Source organism: Mus caroli, unplaced genomic scaffold, assembly GCF_978045245.1.
Source record: "Mus caroli unplaced genomic scaffold, Mus_caroli_1 scaffold_18, whole genome shotgun sequence".
Lineage (NCBI taxonomy): Eukaryota > Metazoa > Chordata > Mammalia > Rodentia > Muridae > Mus > Mus caroli.
The window spans coordinates 7,141,960-7,147,959 of record NW_028227273.1 but is presented as its reverse complement, the minus strand read 5'-3'; the positions used below and the strand labels follow the sequence as shown (position 1 = coordinate 7,147,959).

Genomic DNA, 6,000 nt, shown 5'->3' with positions numbered 1-6,000 from the left:
CATACATTTATTTCCCTTAAGTACTTAAGTTACAGACGTTTTTAAAGACGTATATTATATATTATTTAGCTACAATCATTACTTCAACCATTAAAAACAGGTTTTTAAACATACGGTACTGCTTTAGGGAGGTCAAGGGCTGAAGGAAAGGTCAGAGGTGTGGAAGTCAGCTGCTGGAAGCCCTCTTCACTCAAGAGTCTATAGTAGTTTTCAAGACTCACTCCAGAAGCCCCATTCTTGACTCAGCAAACCGGTCAGAGCAAGAGGTACACGAAGACGAACAAGGCCAGGTCGAAAAGGATGAAGAGCCAGAGATCCAGCCAGTAGGAGTGTTTCGGAAGCCCGTTCATCCCGGACTGAGGTGCCTCATCTTGGTTCCTCCTTCCAGCTTCGTACGAGCCCCTCCGTTCCCGGACACCGTCGGTACCAGGAGCCGCCTGGCTCACCTCTATCTCCGTGTCGCTTCACTTCCGCGCACCTGAGACCAAACCTGAAGACCGCTTCGTGCCCAGTCTAACAACCAATTCCGGGTAGCCCCCGGATTTTTTTTTAAGGTTTATTTTTATTTTTAATTATGTGTCTGTGTGTGGGTGTGTGCACTGGAGTGCAAGTGTCCCCAGAAGCCAGAGGTGTCAGGTGCCCGTGGAACTGTGCTGCTCAATATGGGTGATCTGCATGGGTAACAGGTCCTGGGTGGTCTGCATGGGTAACAGGTCCTAAGGAAGAAAAGGACAGGATGTTAAGTGCTGAACCGTCACTCCAGCTCTCAGAATATATTTTTCTTAATTTTAGCACATCTATTTCTCTCTCTCTCTCTCTCTCTCTCTCTCTCTCTCTCTCTCCATGTGTGTGTGTGTGTGTGTGTGTGTGTGTGTGTGTGTGTGTGTGTAGGTCAGAGGACAACCTGTTAGAGTCAGTTCTCTCTCTCCACCATACGGGTCTCAGGAATTGAACTTAGGTTTCAAGCTTGGTGGCAAGTGCCTTGGCCCACTGAGCCACCTCACTGCTCCCAAGCATGAGAATCTTTGAGTAAATCTGTAATAAAGGAGAGGAGTGTGCCTCATTAAGAGAATTATAATTAACTTGGGGCTGGAAAGATGGGCTCAGCAGTTAAGAGCACCGGTTGTTTCTTCCGAAGAACCTGGGTTCAATTCCTAACACCCACATGGCACCGACCAACCATCTGTCATTCCCGTTCCAGGAGATCCTATGGCCTCTTCTGCATACACCTGGTACACAGACTTACACACTACCAAAGCCCCTATGTACAGAAAATAATTAATAAATCTCAAAAGAAGCATAATGATCTCGAACTGAATATTGGCCTGACTGATACCAGTTATGCCTGTTTTATGCAGTGGGATTATCAATCTGGCTACTAAAGCAACAAACTCCTCAAGAAAATACATAAAGACAAGAATGCCATCTTGTTGAACCTTAGTATCCACAGAACCGTTTAATTGCTTGTTAAAGTGGAAGCGTTTCAGGTAGAGATACAGACCTGTAACTTAGAACTCGGGCAGCAGAGATGGGAGGATGAAGGATGAAAAGACCAGTTTTGCCAAGAAAAAAGGAGGGAAAAAGGAAATTTGGGCTGAGTGTGGTGGTACATGTTTGTAATGTTAGTAGGGTGGGGTTAAGAGCTGCAGAACCAGAGAGCGTCACATCCGGGTGAGGCGAGCCACCTTCAACTACAGGGTAAGACCTTGTCTCAGAAACTGACAAAACAGGACGTCTCTCCAGACTCCCGGAAGTTCCCTTTCCTTTCACAACCAGAACCAACAAAGGCAGGCTGCCTCCACACCCCTATTCTTGATTTTCTTCTTTCTCTTCTGTCTCCAATTCTTTATACTCTTCCTCAGTCCTGATGACTGCCAACTGGTGCTACAGGGTGATGACGGGCAGAGTCCCTAGGACACTGTCAAGCTGGCACATTCAGAGACTGGGATGATGTTTGTGTGTGGTTCATCGGAACTATGATGTATAGCTCAGCCTCCAGAGGAGCTTTGCAAACTTAGTTTTGTGATGTTTAATCTTTCTGAACATGTTGATATAGAGGGACGCTCAAGAGACGGGACAGATCATTCCAGGAAGGACTGCCGTCTAAGCATGAGTTTTATTTATTTATTTATTTATTTATTTATTTATTGTCTCCTTATCATGGATTGCAAACAGCGAGTATATTAGCTCTCAACCAGCTTCATGAGAAACCGTAGCAATAGATCTGTTTGCTGCTGCGTGGTTACCGAGAGAGGCAACTTCCTTGTAGTCACCTACATATGCCAGGCAGTGAGGTCATTAAACATGAAAGCCGCCATGTCTGAGGTGCGGCAGGTCTCTTCAGGGTACACACTGTTAATGAGCCTCATAAAGACCCACCCTCTCTGATCCTGCGATAAGGCAGAGGTGAAGGTCCAATCCTGTCTGCCAATTCCTACTTCCTTCTAAGTTACAGCGTGATCTGAAACCAACTGTCTCAGCTGGCTCAAAGGACTACATCTTTTTATTTTCTGAAGATGTTTTTATTTACTCTTTGTGTGTGAGTGCTTTGTCTGCATCTATGTTTGGGCCCCGTGTGCGTACCTGGCGTCCACAGAGGTCAGAAAAGCTTGTCATTCCCCTAGAACCAGAGTTAGAGATGGTTGTGAACCACCACGCAGGCCTTAGGAACTTGGATCTTCTGGAAGAGCAACAAGTTCTCTTAGCAGGAGTTCCAGCCTCCCCCTTTCTTTCCTCAAACCCCGGGTTAAATTATACAAGTAGATGTTCAATAAATAATTCTTTGTTTTGTTATTTTGAAACAGGATCTTACTGGGTAGCCCTGGCTGGCCTGAAACTGGTCCAGCTGTTTCTGCCTCCTAAGTGCAGAGAGGCTTAAAGGCTTGCTCTGCCACATCTGGCTTCGATTAATCATTCTTTTTTAATTTCTTCGAAGCCTTTGGTAACTCCAGGTCCTGCACCACCATACTTACCTAACTCAGGATCGGAAAGTTGCTCTGCAGCTACTTTTTTCTGACACCACAGGTGCCACAAGCGAGAGGCTATCCTTTTCCTCCTCCTCCTCCTCCTCCTCCTCCTCCTCCTCTTCCTCCTCCCCTTCCTCTTCCCTCTCCTCTCCCACCTCCTTCTCCTCCTCTTTTGTCTTCTCTTTCTTCTTTTTGAGATTTGACCTTGCCCTGTAGCCCAAGATGGACTTGAACCCAAGGTAATCCTGCCTCAGCCTCCTGAATGTTAGGATTCTAGTTGTGTTACCGCTCCCAGCTATGGAAAACTTTCTGCTTACTATTTCCAAAATATTTCTTTACATTCCCTGTCAAATGGAACTGCAAAACTCCTTTGTAATCCCCGAGATCACTTCTCAAAAGAATCCACTGAGTGGGGGATGGGGGCCCAGGCCTGTGGTCCCACCCCTAGGAGGCAGAGGCAGCAGGATTGATTCAAACTCCATCTGGGACCATGGTGAGTTCCAGGTCAACCTCGGCTACAGTGTGAGACCTTGACTCAGTAAAACAAAAGACATCGGAAAGCTCTACCATGGTCCTTCAAACTTTTCTCACAACAGATGGACTCTGGTATCTTCACCTAAGGCCCTGACTGTGTTCTAAGGCCCAACCTTCCATCTGCTTTCCCAAAACCTCCCTCAACTACCTTTGCCTTCCTTTTCTGTCCTATTGGTCCATTGATATGCAGGGTGTCCCGCTAAACTTGAACCCAAGTGCATGCCCAGTCACAGGTTGCACCTAAGCAGCTGTGCCACCCACACATGTAGATGACAGATTTTCCTTGGAAGTGGGAACCCTGAAGCAACTGGCACTACCACCACATTTCTCCTGCTACCCACCCCACCCCCAGCCCCTGCCCAGCGACTCCCATATTACAAATCTTTTGTTTCAAGACAGGGTTTCTCTGTGTAGCCTTGGCTGTCCTGGAACTCACTCTATAGACCAAGCTGGCCTCCAACTCAGAAATCCACCTGCCTCTGCCTCCCAAGTGCTGGGATTAAAGGTGTGCGCCACCTCCGCCCTACTTAACACAAATCTTTAAGGAATAACGGGGTATCCATTAGCCTCAAAAATTTTCCATCAGTGGGGACTGGTGACACAGCCCAGTGATTCAGAGCACAGGCTGCCCTTGTTGATTCAATCCCTTCCAGGGAATCCAATGCCTATTCTGGCCTTGGGGGAATACTATGTTCATATGGCACGTTTACATATAAGCAGGCAAAAACTCATACACAGAAAATAAAAAGAAATCTTAAAAAACAAAGCTCTGCAGGGTATGACTCTAGTGGTTTTAACAGGTACAGTTAAAACCTCTGCGTGTGCCAGAGGGCAGTCTTGAGTATGGTCTCTTCAGGCACTGCCCATCTCGCTGTTGTTTAACTGGCCTTAATTTCCAGACTCTATCTATGTATCTATGTATCTATGTATGTATCTATGTATCTATATGTATCTATGTATCTATGTATGTATCTATGTATGTATCTATGTATGTATGTATCTATCTATCTATCTATCTATCATCTATCTATCTATTTATCCATCTACATTTTTTTCTTTGTCTGAGACAGGGGTTTCACTGTGTAGCCCAGCATGGCCTGGAACTCGCTCTATAGACCAGGTTGGCTTCAAGTTCACAGATCCTTCTGCCTCTACCTCCCAAGGGTAGTTGGGATGGAGGGATTAATGTACCACCAGCACAGCTCACTTACACACACACACACACACACACACACACACACACACACAAACCCAGGGCAAGGGTAAGCATTCAAAACTGCTCTAGGTTCTGCCTGGCTTTTAAAAGACAGGGTGACTTGCTAGGGTCTGGGGTTCACCAGCTAGGCCAGGTTGGCTGGCCAGACAGTGCAGGGTTCTTTCTGTTCCTACTGCTGTTCAGTGCTAGAATTCTAAGCATCTGCTTCTTCCACATCTGGCTTTTTATGGATGCAGGGAGGGAATTAAAGCCCCCATGCATGGCAAGCACTTTTTTTTAAAAAAGATATATTTATTTATTTAATGTATTTGAGTACAATTATAGCTGTCTTCAGACACACCAGAAGAGGGCGTCAGATCCATTACAGATGGTTGTGAGCCAACATGTGGTTGCTGGGGATTGAACTCAGGACCTCTGGAAGAGCAGACAGTGCTCTGAACCTCTGAGCCACCTCTCCAGTCTCACTTTGCCATGCTCAACTATCTCTCCAGCCTCCCTCACATAATTTTTAATGCCTCTCCCTTCAACACACTATTGTTTAATTTCCCTTCCCTCTGGTTACCCTTGGTGACTCATTTCTCTGCGTGTGGAGTGTGTATATGGTGCTGGGGAAAACACAAAAACAAAAACAAAGCCGGGTGTGGTGGTGCACGCCTTTAATCCCAGCACTCAGGAGGCAGAGGCAGGCGAATTTCTGAGTTCGAGGCCAGCCTGGTCTACAAAGTGAGTGCCAGGACAGCCAGGGCTACACAGAGAAACCCTGTCTCGAAAAACAAAACAAAGAAAAACAAAAAAAAAAAACAAAAACAAAACTCAAAACACAGGGCCTTGTGCATGCATTAGACAGATGGACTACACTCCAGTCCCTAATTATTTCTTTTCTTCTCCTCCTCTCCCTCCTCCTCCTCCTTCTTTTCCTTCTTTTCTATTTTGAGGTCTCAAAGCACTGGTTAAGAGCGGGTCCGCCCGCTGACATGGGTGTGAAGCCTCTGTGGCACCTCTATCTTCCATACTTCATCCCATCGACCCACTGCTGAGGACTGGTGTCTGAAACACCATCAAGATCAGGAAAGGATAGAGAGAGACTGAGCTGGACTCCCATGGGTTGGGGATGGTGGCAATCTAATAACTAATATATAATATAGGTAGAGAGCTTGCTTAGCATGTGCCAAGCCGTGGGTTCACATCCAGCCTCATCCTCTGGCCTCACCATAATATGGTGGTTCCTGCCTTTTTTTTTTTTTTTCTTGTTTTGAGACAGGGGTTCTTTGTTTAACCCAGGCT

At 46.2% G+C, this 6,000-nt stretch overlaps 1 pseudogene; it reads right to left on the bottom strand.

Annotated features, from left to right (window-relative positions):
* Positions 1-226: 226 nt before the first annotated feature.
* Positions 227-2,318, bottom strand: LOC110312321 (sarcoplasmic/endoplasmic reticulum calcium ATPase regulator ARLN pseudogene; annotated as a pseudogene).
* Positions 2,319-6,000: the final 3,682 nt, after the last annotated feature.